This window comes from Pleurodeles waltl, chromosome 1_1 (genome assembly GCF_031143425.1).
Source record: "Pleurodeles waltl isolate 20211129_DDA chromosome 1_1, aPleWal1.hap1.20221129, whole genome shotgun sequence".
Lineage (NCBI taxonomy): Eukaryota > Metazoa > Chordata > Amphibia > Caudata > Salamandridae > Pleurodeles > Pleurodeles waltl.
Genome location: NC_090436.1, coordinates 994,428,544 through 994,446,675, shown reverse-complemented (window position 1 = coordinate 994,446,675; position 18,132 = coordinate 994,428,544).

The following is an 18,132-nucleotide window of genomic DNA, read 5'->3' as shown; positions in this document are numbered from 1 at the left end:
TCACCGCCAACAGACAGGCGGAAGACAATGTACCGCCCACAGTATCACAACCTACCAATCCGCCATCTTTTCCGGGGCAGATTCACCGTGGATAAAAAAACGGCGGAAACAGTTCCTGCAATGGGAAAACGCTCACCTGAACACATCCCACGAGGAAGGAGGACTCCATGGATCCAGAATTACAAATCCTACCGGCCCTTGTATTCCTACTCATCTACGAAGAGCAACGCCGGCGCCGGTGAAGACAACGGTGAGTACTGCACCTACGACATAGGGGAGGAGGGAGGCAAAAGTCAGGAGGACACACACAAAACACCCCTACCCCCACCCTCACCCACTACAACACACACACCAATGCATTCACAAACATCACAGTAACAACCCACAACCCCCCCGGAAGAATGCAAACACAAAACGAAATCAGTTCAAACATTGTAATGTTTCAATATACATGTCTCAAATATATACAGAAATATGATAAAATCATTCAAAAGTATATACATTACGAGAAGCAGTGCAGATATGTACATATCAATGTCCGTGCACCACTAGTCCAAAAATGCATGGGCGAGGCCCACAAAAGATACCTGTCCACAAACGGAGAGAACACTGCCGGGGCATCAGAGAGAAATACAACAGGCACCTCAGGGGGAAGGGAAGGGGGGGCACCTCAGCCGGATGACTGCAAAGCCAGATCCACTACGGGGCTCCATGCCCATTGATGTATCTTGGGGAGTGCAAAGCCACAGTCTCACAAGTCTCTACAGTGGGTGGTTTGCCCACTGTACCATCCTGGGGAGTGCAAAGCCACAGTCTCACAAGTCTCTACAGTGGGTGGTTTGCCCACTGTACCATCCTGGGGAGTGCAAAGCCACAGTCTCTCAAGTAGATAACAGCCACCACTGGTTCTGGAGGGGTACTGGTGCCCAGACTGGATTAGTCTCCCCGTGACAGTTCCTGTCCCGTCACTGTCCCAGCTGCACATGGGATAACAATGCTTGATGTGGCGGTCTTTTCCTTCTTCAGCAGTGCATGCCCTGTTCAGCGGTGCTTAGCCATGGCGGTCTCTGGACTGTTCAGCAGTGCTTTGCCATGGCGGTCTCTGGACTGTTCAGCGGTGCTTTGCCATGGCGGTCTCTGGACTGTTCAGCGTTGCTTAGCCATGGCGGTCTCTGGACTGTTCAGCGGTGCTTTGCCATGGCGGTTCTGGACTGTTCAGCGGTGCTTTGCCATGGCGGTCTCTGGACTGTTCAGTGGTGCTTAGCCATGGTGGTCTCCGGACTGTTCAGCGGTGCTTTGCCATGGTGGTCTCTGGACTGTTCAGTGGTGCTTAGCCATGGCGGTCTCTGGACTGTTCAGTGGTGCTTAGCCATGGCGGTCTCTGGACTGTTCAGCGGTGCTTTGCCATGGCGGTTCTGGACTGTTCAGCGGTGCTTTGCCATGGCGGTTCTGAACTGTTCAGCGGTGCTTTGCCATGGCGGTCTCTGGACTGTTCAGCGGTGCTTTGCCATGGCGGTTCTGGACTGTTCAGCGGTGCTTACCCATGGCGGGCTCTGGACTGGGCATTGGTGTGTGGCATGACGTTCTCTGGACTGGGCATTGGTGTGTGGCTTGACGTTCTCTGGACTGGACATTGGTGTGTGGCATGACGTTCTCTGGACTGGACATTGGTGTGTGGCATGACGGTCCCTCATTGCCCAGTGGGGCTGTGGCTGCTGGGGCCCTCCTGGGCACTGACTCCGGCGGTGGTCTCCTGACCAGTGATGACACTTGGGCCCTCCTGGGCACTGACTCCGGCGGTGGTCTCCTGACCAGTGACGATACTTGGGCCCTCCTGGGCAATGACTCTGGTGGTGGTCTACTGACCAGTGACGATACTTGGGCCCTCCTGGGCACTGACTCCGGCGGTGGCGGTGGTCTCCTGACCAGTGACGATACTTGGGCCCTCCTGGGCAATGACTCCGGCAGTGGCGGTGGTCTCCGGGCCAGTGACGACGGTGCTGGCGGTGGCGTCCTGGCCACCGGGAAGGATGCAGCCCTTCTCCGCCGTGATGCTCACACCAGGCTGTGCAGACTTCTTCTGGACCTTCCCCACCTTTGGAGGAGTCACAGCTGACTCTGCTATCCCCCTGGGACCCCTGTGAGTTGTTTTGCCTCCAGGAGTCTTCACACGGTCCCGTTGGCCACTTTCCAATTTCAGAGCCTTTACAGGGGGTGGACTGGCAGTGCCTTGGCTCCGTGTCACACTGCCTGCCCTGGTGGCCGGTGCACTCCCCACACCTTGAACATGCACCACTGGTACAGGAGGCTTTTTGGCTGAGGCGCTACGACGGGACTGATGAAGTGGAGGGGGGGTGGGGGCAAAAAAGTCAACTTTACAGAGGGACAGTTTCTGATGAACACTGGAATGGGTAGGTGGAGGGGGTCTGGGAGTGGAGGAAGAGGAGGTGGTTGTAGGAGGTGTCACTTTAGGTGTTTTGGGTGCAGGTACTGGAGGCTGTCGTGAGGTGGATGGCTGTTGGGTGGGTGTGTGCCTGCGTTTGTGTACTTTGGGAGGGGGCGTCACAGACACACTGGGAGAGGACACAGGGGACGTGTAAATGGGAGTGGAGGTGGTGAGTGCAGGTGAGCGGGGTGTGGTGCTGGGTGTTCTGGTGCGAGTCCTGGTGCCTGTAGATGTAGTGCATGCAGGTGAGAGTGTAGAAGAGACTGGGAGGGAGGAGGGAGACGACGAGGAGGGGGACACAGTGGAGGCAGTGGATGTTGCTGTGTCTGCATGTGGGTGATGCTTGTGTGTGTGCCTGTGGGTTGTGTGGTGCCTATGTTTGCCTGAGCTACTTTTGTGTGTTGAGGTGTGTGCATGCTGGTCTGATGGTGTGCTTGGGATAGGCTGGGGTACAGGAGATTGGGTCTGGGTGGAGGAGGTTGGAGGGGGGAGGCTAGACACAGGGACAATGGCTGCCATCAGTGCTGAGGCCAGAGATTGCAGGGTTCGCTGAAGGACAGCCTGACCAGAATGAATGCCCTCCAGGAATGCATTACTGTGTTGCAACTCCCTTTCTACACCCTGGATGGCATTCACAATGGTAGACTGCCCAACAGTGAGGGACCTGAGGAGGTCAATTGCCTCCTCACTGAGGGCAGCAGGGGTGACTGGGGCAGGGCCTGAGGTGCCTGGGGCGAAGGTGATGCCCACCCTCCTGGGTGAGCGGGCACAGGGCGAACACTGAGGGGCTGCTGGGAGGGCGGTGCTGGTAGGGGAGGTGGCGGCTGTACCTGTAGAAGTGGGGCGCACAGATGGTGCGCCACCACAAGGGAGCCCCCATCGGCGGACGAGTCCGTGTCGCTGGTTGGTGGTCCGGTGGCCGACGTGAAGCTCCCCTCGCCCTCCGTCCCACTGGTGCATTCTGAGTCCGTGGTGTGGCCCTCCATGGCCATGTGGGATGCAGCTCCCTCGTGCTCCGGTGCCACTGTACCTCCGCCTGATGATGCTGATACACAAAAGAACAGGGAGACCACAAAAGGGGGGGGGGGCAGACAGAAGAAAGACAGGTTGAGTGCATGGCATACTGCTACCAGACAATACAGACACAGCAGCCCCCTGCACTACGCTGTGCTCCTGGCCTCTACAGATGCAATCTCTGGGATCTGGCCTACATGGCTATGGTGAACTTCTGCACACATGGATGCCACAGGGGCATGTATACCTGTACTTGGCACTCTACTGCGGTGGGGTAGAGTGCCACATGGCCTGCATTACGGAGGGGCCTAGCCTACATATTTCTGCCTGGCCTAGGTAGACCCACAGGCCTCCTCCCCCACCCAGACCCCTCCACTGCGCGGAAAGTCCGCAGAATGAGAGTGTACTCACCCCCTTGTGTCTGCTGTGATGCCCTAAAGTGCCCATCCAACTCAGGGTAGGCCACCGCCAGGATCCGGAACATCAGGGGGGTCATGGTGCGACGGGCACCCCTCCCACGTTGGGAGGCCATCCCCAGCTGAGCCTCCGCCGTCTTCTTGCTTAAGCGGCGAATGTCCTCCCATCTTTTCCGGCAGTGGGTGCCCCGTCTCTGATGGACCCCCAGGGTCCGGACGTCCTTGGCGATGGCACGCCAAATGTCCTTCTTCTGGTGGGCACTGACCTACATGACATGCACAAGGGAAGAAGAGAAGTCATTACCAACTGCACCGTCGATGTGAGTGTCCCCCCTCCCTACCCTAGCCATGTGGCACATTCATTCACATGCATTAATGTTCCCTGAACTCTGCCCCCTTCCCTCTTACAACCAGCCCCCTCCACCCAGGCCTAGCCCATACAACGTGCTACCTGTGTACTAACCTGTTGGTCTGGAGGACCGTAGAGTAGCGTGTACTGGGGGAGGACCCCGTCTACTAGTTTCTCCAACTCCTGAGTAGTGAAGGCAGGGGCCCTTTCCCCAGACGCAGCAGCCATCGTCGCTTCCAGACCGAGGTCACAGCAGCACGTGCAGTGTAGGTCCTCTCCTGTCGAAGATCAGGTATCTAGTGAATGAACAGATCGAAAATGGCGGTGACGTCCGCGGCGGTGACGTCCGCGGCGGTGCGTATCATCACTGGCGGTGTACTTGTTCATTGGCTCCTGGGACCCATAGGGTCCAATGTTAACCAATGCAGCATTGCGACGCGGTCTACGACCGCCTACCGCGACGGTGTACAACGGCAACGCAGTCACCCCACAATCCCATTGTCCCAGTTTAGAGGTCAGGCACCCGCCATTTCAGGGGCCCACATGGCTTCATTTACTTCTGCGTCACACATAGCTATGCCTACACTCAACACACATACAGGAAGGGTTTTGTGTTTGGTGTCGTGTTCTGTGTAACTGTGGGTACATACCTGGTAAATAGTTGACTCTGTGGTCGCTGTTGTCCTTCCTAGGACCGTCATTTGGGACAATTGAGAAGATGGCGGAATCCTCCGGTGTACCGACCGCTGGTGGACCTGTTGACAATGGGGGAGCGGCATTTAATCGTCACCTACAGGTTTGACCGTGCCACTATCCAGGAACTATCTACCCAGTTGGAGCCAGACCTGCCATCCCACTGGAATCCCCCCTGACGTGCAGGTGCTGTCAGTGCTCCATTTCCTTGCAAGTGGCTCTTTTCAGACAACTGTAGCCATGGCATCAGGGATGTGCCAGCCTATGTTTTCCAACGTGTTGTCCAGAGTGTTGTCTGCCCTGCTGAAAAACGTAAGAAGATACATAATTTTCCCTGAGGTGGAAGATTTGGCTACAGTGAAAGGTGACTTCTATTCCCTTGGACATATCCTCAACATCATAGGTGCTATTGATGGGACCCATGTAGCTCTGGTCCCCCCCACAGGAGTGAACAGGTGTACAGGAACCGGAAGAGTTATCATTCCATGAATGTACAGATGGTATGTTTGGCAGACCAGTACATCTCCCAGGTAAATGCTATGTTCCCTGGCTCAGTGCATGACGCCTACATCCTGCGGAATAGCAGCATCCCTGATATGATGGGTGAACTCCAGAGGCACCATGTGTGGCTATTAGGGGACTCTGGTTACCCCAACCTGTCCTGGCTATTGACCCCAGTGAGGAATCCCAGGACCAGGGCAGAGGAATGCTACAATGAGGCCCACGGGTGGACTAGGAGGGTGATCGAACGCACCTTCGGCCTCCTGAAGGCCAGGTTCAGGTGCCTCTATATGACAGGTGGTTCCCTATTCTACTCACCGAAGAAGGTGTGCCAGATCATCATCGCCTGCTCGATGCTTCACAATCTTGCTTTGCGACGCCAGGTGCCTTTTCTGCAGGAAGATGGTCCAGTTGACGGTGTTGTGGCAGCTGTGGAGCCTGTGGAGCCTGTGGACAGTGATGTGGAGGAAGCTGAGGAAGAAGACAACGACAACAGGGAGTCAGTCATACAGCAATATTTCCAGTGACACACAGGTGAGAACATTTTCATTTTTACCATTACATTCACTGTCACACGTCTTCCTCTATCCTGTGTGTAATTTCATAGGTTTATTTGGTAACTGAGTTGTTCCTTTACATTACGGTTTCACAGGTGTGCTTACCAAAGTGTGTCATCTGCATGCATCCTTCAAGGACTTGTGATGTGTGACATAGGTATGTTGGCTTTACAACTAGAAGCGCATTTTGACTCTGTCATTGATAATACAATTTACCAAATCATAGACTGACTCAACATTGTTTTGTGGTTCAAGGGTGTTTATTGAAGTGCTCAAAATTGGAGGGGGGTTGTAAAATGGTGATGGGTGATGGTGGAGGAATGTCCATGGCAGAGTCCAGTCTATTAGTCTCACAGGTGCACTGGCCATATGGGCAAAGGTAGTGGAGCTGGGGCAGTTTAAGTATGGACAGGGTAACAAAGTGGGACAGTGGGAGGACAATCAAGGTGGTCTCATTTCTTGGCAGGGGTCTTGCCATCTTGCTCTGTCCTTTTCCTGGATCTCAGGGACCGCTTGCGTGGTGGTTGTCCTTCTGCAGGGGGTGGGGTGCTGGTGTGGTGGTCCTGTGGCGGGGCGTCCCATCCACTAGCGCCGGCGGAGGTGGTGGGCAGTTCATCGTCCATGCTAGTGTCAGGGGCCCCTTGGAGTGCCACAGTGTCCCTCAAGGTCTGCTGTATGTCCTTCAGCACCCCTACGATGGTGCCCAAGGCGGAGCTGATGGTCCGGAGCTCCTCCCTGAACCCCAAATACTGTTCCTCGTGCAGGCGCTGGGTCTCCTGAAACTTGACCAGGACCGTCGCCATCGTCTCCTGGGAGTGGTGGTATGCTCCCATGATGGAGGAGAGGGCCTCGTGGAGAGTGGGTTCCCTTTGCCTGTCCGCCCCCTGTCGCACAGCAGCCCTCCCAGTTCCCCTGTGTTCCTGTGCCTCCGTCCCCTGGACCGTGTGCCCACTACCACTGCCCCCAGGTCCCTGTTGTGGTTGGGGTGGTGGGTTGTCCTGGGTTCCCTGTAGTGGTGGACAAACAGCTGATTGACCTGTCCTGAGTATGGAAGTTTGGACCCGCTGGGTGGGTGCTGTGCTGGTGTTACCAGAGGGTGGAAGGTCAGTGTTGGGCTGTGCCTGTGCGAGGGGAACCGACTGTCCCGAGGCCCACGATGGTCCGGGCTGGTCATCCAGTAGGGCAGAGCTGCTATCGTCACTGTGGGCCTCTTCTGTGGGTGGAGTGGAGTTGTCTGGACCCTCCGGGGTGGTGACGGTCCTTCGTGATCCTGCAGGGGCATAAGAGCATGATTATTGCATGTGTGTGTGTCATGGTGTGCAATGGGTGGGTGAGCGTGTACCCCAGTGCAAGCTTTTCTGTGTGGGGGCTTGTGTGATGATGGTTAGGGGTTGTTATGGGTATGTGCAGTGAGCATGCTTTAGTGATGGGTGTCCATGCTTAGTTGTGTCATGCAGGGCTTGGTGTTGGGATGTGTGGTTTGTGTTCTTAGTACATTAGTGAGGAGTTTGGGTGATAGGAGAGAGTGTGAGGGTGGGGGTGTGTGATAGCATGCAGGTAGGGTGGGGGATATGATAGTTACAAATTGACTTACCAGTGTCCATTCCTCCACCGACTCCTCCGAGGCCCTCTGGATGCATGATGGTCAAGACTTGCTCCTCCCATGTTGTTAGTTGTGGGGGAGGAGGTGAGGGTCCGCCGCCAGTCCGCTGAACCGCGATGTTGTGCCTGGAGACCGCTGAACGCACCTTCCCCCGTAGGTCGCTCCACCTCTTCCTGATGTCCTCCCGATTTCTTGGATGCTGTCCCACAGCGTTGACCCTGTCCACGATTCTTCGCCATAGCTTCATCTTCCTGGCTATGGGTGTGTGCTGCACCTGTGAGACAAATAGCTGTGGCTCTACCCGTAGGATTTCCTCCATCATGACCCTCAGCTCCTCCTCGGAAAAGCGGGGGTGTCTTTGGCGTGACATGGGGTGGTGTGTGTGATGTGTGGGGCGGTGTGGGTGTGGATGTGTGTGGTGATGTGTAGTGGTGTGTGGTGTTTTGTGCGTGGATGTTGTGTGGGTGATGGTGTTGTGTGCCTCTGTGTGGTGGGATTGTCTATTCTGTGCTGTCTCTCTGGCCTTCGTGAATAGATTTTGGTCGTAGGGGATTGTGGGTGATGTGGGTTTGTGTTTTATATAGTGTTGGGTGTGTGGGAGTGGTGTTTGTATGTGTATCAGGTGTGTGTATTTGGAATTGTCCAATGTGGCGGTGTTTTGGAGATGTGTGTGTATTTTGAGCGCGGCGGTGTGTACCGCCAATGGAATACCGCGGTTGATAGACCGCCGCGTGGATTCGTGGGTCGTAATAGCATGGGCGTGTTTCTGTTGGTGTGGAGGTGGAGGTTTTGTTTTCGCCAGTTTATCACTGACCTTTGGTGTGGCGGACTTGTGTGGGTGTCTGAATTTCGGCAGGTTCAGAGATGTGGGTCATAATAGCTGTGGCGGAATTCCGCGGCGGTGTATTGGCGGTCTTCTGCATGGCGGTAAGCGGCTTTTACCGCCAATGTTGTAATGACCCCCTTAATCTCCTCTAGTGAAAACAATGTCTTTTGCATGTCATCAATTGTCTGCATAGGCCTTCATTTTCCTTTTGCGAATGGTTCTTGTTAGAAATGGAGTCTTTGGTTGGGAGTAAGGTTACCCCCTGCCCATGCAAGGACCCTCTCTCCAGTCTAGGGTAAAGGAGAATCTACATCAGTTAACCTCCGCTCACCCCCTTGGTAGCTTGGAACGAGCAGGCAGGCTTAACTTCAGAAGTAATGTGTAAAGTATTTGTACCAACACACACAGTAATACAGTGAAAACACTACAAAATGACACAACACAGGTTTAGGAAACTAGGTAATATTTATCTAAACAAAACAAGACCAAAATGACAAAAATCAAACACACACAAGTCAAGATATGAATTTTAAAAAGAATAAGAGTCTTAGGGCCAGATGTAGCAACCGTTTTGCATGTCGCAAACTGCGAAAAACGCGGTTCGCGACATGCAAAACGGCCATCGCGATGCAGAGTCACATTTTGCGAGTCGGTACCGACTCGCAAAATGTGATTCCGACTCGCAAATAGGAAGGGGTGTTCCCTTCCTATTTGCGACCGCATCACAATGCTGAGTTGCTTAGTGACCGCGAAAGCGGTCACAAACCAACTCGCAGTTACCATCCACTTGAAGTGGATGGTAACTCATTCGCAAAAGGGAAGGGGTCCCCATGGGACCCCTTCCCCTTTGTGAATGCCACAAAAAATATTTTTCAGAGCAGGCAGTGGTCCTATGGACCACTGCCTACTCTGAAAAAAACGAAACTAAATGGTTTCTGTATTTTTACTTTTTGCAGCTCGTTTTCCTTTAAGGAAAACGGGCTGCAAAAAGAAAAAAAAAACTGCTTTATTTAAAAGCAGTCACAGACATGGTGGTCTGCTGTCTCAAGCAGGCCACCATACCTGTGAGTGCCTAGACTCGCTATGGGGTCGCAAACTGCGACCCACCTCATCAATATTCATGAGGTGGGTCTTTGCGACCCCATAGCGAGTCGCAGAAGGTGTCTGAGACACCTTTCTGCATTTCATATTGCGAGTTGCAATTTGTGAGTCGCTATGACTCGCAAATTGCAAGTCACAATATGAAACCTACCTACATCTGGCCCTTAATCCTTAGAAAACAGTGAGAATGTGGTGATTGCACAAAAGTACCTGGGTAGCGTCAAAATAAAGCCGCATGGGCGAGCGTGCATTAAAAAAAGGCCAACGATGCATCGATTTTTCACTTGCAAGCGAGACCGTGCATCGTTCCTCCTCTGGTTGGGCTGCATGCGTTGTTTCTTCTCTCCCGCAAGAGAGCGATCTGTTGATCCTGGACAGGCACCTCGGGTCCAGGCAGGCTTTATGTTGATTTTCCACACCCAGCGATGTTGCATTGAAATCGGGTCACACGGTGTCAAGAAACCGTGCTGCGTGGGGGGCTGTGCCATTAACAGCAGCGATGCAGGTGCAGCGTCGATTTTAGCCACGAAGTCGGTGGTGCGTTGTCAATCAGCCGCGGGATGGGTAGTGCGTTGAAAGCTTCCCTACACGGAGGTCTTTGCATGGATTTCTGTCCTTTTCCACCAGCTTCACCTTTCAAGGGCCCAGAGACAGGTTAGGGCACCACTTGGTAGGCAGTACTCTCAGCAGAAAGCCCAGGTGCTGGCAGAGGGAGGTGGTGCGGGCTAGTAATCACCAATTACTGGTGCACAATAATAACACTCAATAAATTATTGTTCAGTCACTCCTTTTTCTCTAGAAAAAGGAGAAGTAAATTTATTGCACAAACACTACTATACTTTGCAAGTATATACATTGGCAGATGGAACATACCATAGATGACATTGTGTAATCACTGGTGACCACCTAGAGCGGGTCACCCAACATATCAAGTGAGTTTAGACATGGTCGTTCTGTGTTAAACACCTTACATTTGCATAAGTCATTGCCATTATTGCGAGAATGATGAACCAATAAAATATGTGCAATCATTATGATAACATAATAAAACATTTATCAGGAATAACCCTTGTGTTTGTGTATTCTTTCATGTATGTGACATCAAACTGTAATTGTAAAAACAGCCCCTAGAGGGCATCACACTGAAACAACATTGCAGGTCAACCATACGGTCAGCCCCTAGAAAGCATCACAACATGGACATTATCCTTCTGAATTTTTAGGCCTTTCAGGCACATGGCTTTTAGAGGGAGAAACATTCCTGGGTGTAGAGCAAAAGCTCCAGCCATGAGTGCTTAAAAATATACTAGAAATCCAGGGAGGTAATAATTTTGGAGTCCCCCCAACTTAGGATGAGGACTCTGAAAGTAAGAAAGGATGAGTTGATTGGTGGTGGTCTTGTCATCCTACGACCACCACAGGCAGATATATAGGAAAAAATGTGTTTAAAATCACACAGGCCTGCAAGGCATTATAAGGCAATTCTTAGGGAAGCAGTGAATTTTAGAGTAGTGGCTTCCCTGCTGCGGGGAGAGCCATGCATCATGTTTTCTTTGCTGTTCTTGGATCAGGGGGCCTGGTCCCACCCAGGAACGCCAAGTGTTGCGGCTTCAGTGGAGGGCAGGCAGTGAGTCCACCAGTGGCTGCCCTCACTGGCTCCCTGCACAAGTAGCACAATTGTGTGCTACTGTGGGAGCCAGCAGTTTCCATTAGTGTCTGCCTGCTCCTGTGGGCAGAAGTGCAGTTTGTGGCCTCCTCCCACTTCCCCAATCAAGGCTATGATTCAGCAGCTTGCACATTTTTTACAGAATAATCAGCTGTTGGACACTACTCTTTTCGGATTAAGAAGCAGCCACCGCCCCAAAACGGCTGTGGCTGAAAAAAAAAGAGGAGATGAGGGCCACCCTGGGCGAGGGAGTTCAGCCCTTGTCTTACTTGATCTATTGCCAGCCTTTGAAATAGTTTATCACAATTTGCTGATTGGCCGTCTGCATGCTGTCGGGATCGAGGGGGCTGCACTCACCCTGTGAAGATCTTTTTTCTCAGGGCAAATGGAAACAGTGCCCCTGGATCAAATTGTTTCTGATCCTTTTTCCCTACCTTGTGGGTTCCCACAGGGACCCTCGCTTAGTCCAACATTGTTTAACATTTATATGACATCCATGGCAACCCTGATTAGATCCTTCGGTTTTGAATTAACATCTTATAAGGACGTTGCATAAACTGTGGTAGGACAGGTGTGAGAATTCATGAGTGCATGTTGGTAATCAGTAACTGGGGAAATTGTCTGAAATGTAATTCTGGAAAGACTGAGGTCATGTACTCAGCCCTCCCTCTGGTAAGCATGCCGGTGGCCAGAGGAGCTAGTAACCCTGCCTATCCCTGTTAGTAAAGCCAGGAACCTAGGAGTTGTAATGGATAACAAACTCACCTTTGGTGAGCAGGTGAATGCTGTTATCTTGTCCTCTTTCTACATCTTGAGGATGACAAAATAATTGCCCCCCATTTCCCCCCCACTGCACAAAAGGTTGTGGTAATAGCCCTGGTCCTTTCAATGATACATTATTACAATGGCTTGTAATTAAATATGTAGCACCAACATCTGAACAAATTACAAACTCTGCAGAAAGCTGCTGTCAGGTTGATTGCAGGGATACCCAAATTCAGATCTGCTTAGTGAGCCATTTACAAATTGGATTGGCTCACCATCAGGCTACAAATCAGATTTAAGGCTCTGAGCACAGTTTATAAAACCTTTCATGATTCTGGCCCAGACTATTTGAAATAGAGTTTCAAGTGGTATGAGCCAACTTGCAACCAGCGCTCCTCGGGAGTTAAGAACCTTGTTGTACTTAGGTTTAAACATACTAACTGGTGGAAAAGAAGCTTTGTGACAAAGGCTGCCAAACATACTTTAACATAACATAACATGACATGACATGACATAACATAACATAACATATAACATAACAAAACACAACACAACATAACATAACATGACATAACACAACATAATTAACATAATATAACATAACAGTCAAGGGCACAAGGAGCAGGGAGGGAGGACGACATGGGGGGAGTGCAGCACTTCCCCCGGCCTCCATGTTGGCTCAGGGCCCAGGGATAGGATCCTGGCCCCCTCCAGCCTCCTGCAGGGGGAACGTGGTGGCACTCCTTCAGAGCTTTTGGCGAGCACGCCAGTGCTTCCTCACATTGTTGAGCACCAAGGGGTCTGGCGATGGGGTCCCAGCCCCTTTTAAAAAGAACCTGTCCTGGGGATGGGGTCCCTAGGGTGAGGTGAAGGGACAGGTAGGGGGTCCCAGGCACGCCCTCTCTCCCAGCCGAAGCCAAACAGCAGGCAGCGGAGCTCCATTTGCTCCCATGCTGGAAAGTAGGTCAAATGTCACCAACCTTTAGAGTGCTGCATCTCTGGCTGTGTTGGGCTGATTTGTATGATCTTTAGATCACTTTACTCCTATGGCGAGTACTATCCACTAGGGGCAGTTGCAGCAACCATCCGCACCTCAGAAGTGGTGCAGTCCTCAAAGAGCTGGTTTTCCTGGACCCCTGAACCTTTGGTTCTTTGTTGGTGGGTGCATACAAATCCAGGGCTTTCCCTATTGGGGGCCAGGTGTTCTTCCTTTCAGTTCACCACCGGAGTTCCAGGATCCAGCAGTGAAGTGTGTAGAAAACTGCAGGCAAGAGAGAGTCTCTCTCTTGTGCAAGTGTTTTAAGGAGAAGAGGAAGGTTTCAGAAGACAGGCACCCCGGGCCAACCCTGGGGAACCAAATCACATCTCCACCTCTCTCCCAACCCTCCCGCACAGCATGCTGGATCTGGTCACGTCAGCTCCTAGGGTCTCAGCTCCACCCCTCACTGACATTCCTGCCAGGGACTTGCACACTAGAATTTCAAAAGGAGCCCCCTCGGTGGGTTGGCTCCACATGATAGGCACTCTTGTTTGTTCAGTGGGCCTGGGCAGGCCTATCTCTGGTTCAGTGTGACAGCTGGGTGATTGACACAGAGCATTCTACCCCACTCTTTCCTCCTGAAAAGCTGGGAGAAGTACTGCTAATTGCCCCATTTGTATGGGGTGGTCTCTGTTCCTGCTGCTGAAGAAAATGTAATTATGGGCATGGCAGGGTGACATAAGACCTGGGCTCTGATCCTGATCTGAGCCAGGGAAATATGGAAACTCATAAAGACCCATAAGATGTGCAGTTATCATTTTGGAGGTTACCTTTTTGGTTTTCTCAAACAGGTTATACTCCAATTGAAGATATCAACAGTCTATGTAGGCCAAGGGGAAGTGGAACTACACTTTAAGGCAGATCCCTCCCTATGTGTATAATAGCGTGCCACTATAGATAAAACAGTAATGCACACTGACGTTCCCTATTAGTGTACACTACCCTCATAAGGCCTATCCCATGTGACTACCTAATCCTGCTTAGTTTCTATTGTGTCAGGCTACCTGTGCGTTGTTACCGAGCTGTGCACGACAGCAGTCTACCATGTTCATGTGTAACCGGACAAATGCCCCTTACACTTGCTACATAGCAGCAGCCTTATCTTAAAAGGCAGGCACTGGCTGTAAACATGTCGTTCTTTTGTCATGTAATTACAATGGGTCAGTCACTGGTAGTGAGACTCACCCACAGAAAAGCAAATGATCTGGGCATACTGCAGGGATAGAACAAAGCGCAACAGTGGCAAAGTGTTGTATGCATCTGAAAAAATAACTGGCCATGCCAAGGAAAGAACGTAACATAGAAACATCTTGTGGGAGATTGGCAGTTGACAAAGCTTACACTTTAGCTGGATCAGGTGTCATACCCCAATCAGGAAAGTTATGGCCAAAGAACTTTAGCCTTGTCTAATTCACATTTCTCAGCATTCAAAGCTAAATTTACATCAACAAGTAAACAACACACTTGCTTGAGAGCTTTATTGTGCTCCTTCTTTGTTGCTTGGAAAACTCAGGTTGGAAATGGCTCTTTTTGCAAGGTTATCCCAAAGCTTTTTGCCTTCCTCCTCCTAATTGCTCAGGTCTGTTTTGCTGGTTTATTGTCTTTGCGCACTTTACCACTGCTAATCAGTGCTAAAGTGCAAGTGCTCCCTAGGTGAATTGAACTGTTGATTGGTTTATCAATGATTAGCATATCTGATTTACTGGTAAGTCCCCAGTACAGTGCACTAGAGGTGCCCAGGGCCTGTAAATCAAATGCTACTAGTGGCCCTGCATCACTGATTGTGCCACCCACATAAGTAGCCCTCTAAACATGGCTCAGACCTGCCACTGCAGTGTCTGTGTGTGCACTTTTATACTGCCAATTCGACCTGGCAAGTGTACCCACTTGCAAGAACCAAACCTTCCCTTTTGGTACACGTAAGGCACCCCTAAGATAGACCCTAGGAAGCCAAATGGGCAGGGTGCCGTGTATTTTAAAAGGTAGGACATGTACTGGTGTGTTTTACATGTCCTAACAGTAAAATGCTGCCAAATTCGGGTTTCACTGTTGCAAGGCCTAACTCCCTCATAGTTTAACATGGGGGCTGCCTTTAAATAACTTTAAAGCGCAGATTCCCTTTGAGGGCAGATAGAAATCTGGAGTTTGGGGTCTCTGAACTTACAATTTAAAAAATAAATCTTTTAGTGAAGTTGGTTTTTAGATTGTGAGTTTGAAAATGCCACTTTTAGAAAGCAGGCATTTTCTTGCTTAAACCATTCTGTGACTCTGCCTGTTTGTGGATTACCCGTCTGGGTCAGTTTGACAGTTGGGCTGTTCACACCTCTCCTCTAGACAAGACACAAAAGGAACTGGGGTGTAGCCTGCATATCTTGATGAGCCATCTGAGCTAGGGTGGAGAGAAGAGTGATCGCTTGCACCTAAAAGGACTGTGCCTGCCCTCACACAATGTAGTCTTCAACCCCCTAGTGTGTGTCTGGGGCCTGGCCTGGACATGTAAGAATCTTGCAAACTCTTGAGACTTTGCTTTGAAGTTTGCCAACTTCAAAGGCAGAACGGGCTATAAGAAGAAGACTGAAAACCTCAGAATCTTTCTGGAATCAAGAGGAATCTCTGCCCAGGAGAAGAGCTGAAGAGGAGTACTGTCCCTTTGCTGTGTTGCTTTGCTGGACTGGCCTGCAGTTGCTGCTTCTGCCTGAAAAGAGTGCAAAGGGTGAACTTTGCTGTGTGTTCTGCTTGAGAAAGTAGAATAAAGCTTGACTCCTGTTGGAAGTCTCAGGGACACCAAAGACTTCAGTTTCCTCGACCTGCAGCACTGGGGACTGTGGGGGTCATTCTGACCCAACGACCGCGGAAGCACCGCCAACAGGCTGGCGGTGCTTCCTGGGCCATTCTGACCGCGGCGGTAAAGCCGCGGTCAGAAAAGGGGAACCGGCGGTTTCCCGCCGGTTTTGGATTCCGACCCCCTTCCCGCCATCCCGTTCCTGGCGGTTTTTACCGCCAGGAACAGGATGGCGGGAATGGGTGTTGTGGGGCCACTGGCATGGGCAGTGCAGGGGCCCCCTAACAGGGCCCCATAATGATTTTCAGTGTCTGCCTTGCAGACACTGAAAATCGCGACGGGTGCCACTGCACCCGTCGCACCCCAGCAACTCCGCCGGCTCCATTCGGAGCCGGCTTCATCGTTGCTGGGTCTTTCCCGCTGGGCGGGCGGGCGGCCTTTTGGCGGTCGCCCGCCCGCCCAGCGGGAAAGTCAGAATGACCGCCGCAGTCATTTGACCGCTGTGCGGTCTTTTGGCGGTCTCCGCTCGGCGGGCGGTGCCCGCCGCCCGCCGGGGTCGGAATGACCCCCTGTGTGTTTTGTGCTGTTCAAGAGGAGAAACCACTGCGTCGCTGCCAACCACGCCCCTGGCCTGCATCGTGACCTGCCAACGCCATACGGAGCCCCACTGTCCCGCTTCGCACCACGACCCTGGTCCCACCTATGCCGTCATCAGACGACTTCACCGAGCTGCTGCTTGCACCGCGACCTGTGAGCCCCACACTCCAGCATCGCCTGCTCACACTGCAGACTGGGCATTTCCGATGACGCCACTCCTGCTGACGCTGGTGCTGCTGTCTGCATCATCGACTACAGTGTCTTCACCAGGCATCCTGCCCACACCGTGGCCTGTGGACACAGCCCGTGAGGGTCATGAAGCACTGTCTTGTCCCTCAATGCTGGCTTAGGCCTACCGAGAACAGCGATTCAGCATCAACGATGACGCTGCCTGTACCGTGACCTGGTGACACAGCACGTTGCACCGCCCCGCTTCACACTGCAGCCCTGGTCTCACGATCCGCTGAAAGTCGTCACTGAGCCACTGCTTGCACCCTGACTGGTGGGCACCGCACGTCGCATCGTTCTGCTTGGCACCGTAGCCCCAACTCCATCCAAGCCAGAGCTCCTGACTTCATCAGCCCGGAGTTCGATCCGCAACGCATGTGACTTCAAGGGCCCGATGACTCCAGCTTCAACTCCTGAACCGACACCACGACACTGCTCTCCGGAGCTCACCACGAGGATCATGACGCCCTGCAATTCCAAAGGTACTATTTGCAGGCCTTCTCAACAACTTAGCTGGCCTGCGACGCCACAGCTGGCCTGAACTGTTGGTTTTGTTGATCACGATGCTATGATCACCCCAGGGGAAGCTGTCGACTTCAAGGAAGTGTATTTTTGAGTAAATCTTGCAGAATTCATATATCTATTACTGTATTGTGGATTTTTATCGTATTTGGTCTCGTCTTATCTAGATAAATATTGGCTATTTTTCTAAAACTGGTGTGGTGTCCTTTTGTAGTGTTTTCATTTATTACTGTGTATTATGTGCAAATGCCTTACACATTGCTTCTGAGATAAGCCTGACTGCTTGTGCCAAGCTACCAAGGGGGTGAGCATGGGTTATCTGAGAGGGTATCTCCCTTATCCTGACTAGAGTGAGGGTCTCTACTTGGACAGAGTTCAACCGACTGCCAACTAGAGACCCCATTTCTAACAACTCATATGTCATCACTATACTTGAAAGCATCCCTGACAGCCTGTATGATACATCAAATGACATCCTGAAAAAACTCTGCAGCTAATAACACACCAAAATGTAAAGCCTGATTTAGATTTGGGTGGATAGGTTACTCCGTCACAACGGTGAAGGACATCCCATCCGCCAAAATATAAACTAAATATTTCAGGGAATAATGTTATGTATATTTCAGCAGATGGGATATCTGTCACCGTTGTGACAGAGTAACCCGTCCACCGTAATGTAAATCAGGCACTTAGGTGGTCATTATGACAATGGTGGTAACTCTTAAAATGGCGGTAATACCGCCAACAGGCTAGCGGTAATTACCACCAAATTATGACCATGGCGGTGATAACTCCCAGAGATAGCCAATGTACCACACCAACCGCCAGGGTTTTAACACCACTGACCACGGCGGTAGCCATCAACAGCCAAGCAGAAGACAAGGTACCACCCACCATATTATGACATAGCAAACCACCACAATTTCCAGGGCGGTACCAATGCCATCAAAACCCTGGCAGAAACAGAACACAGAAGACAAAAGACTCACCTTCAGAGACACAGAGAAGACCAACGCCGCCATGGAAC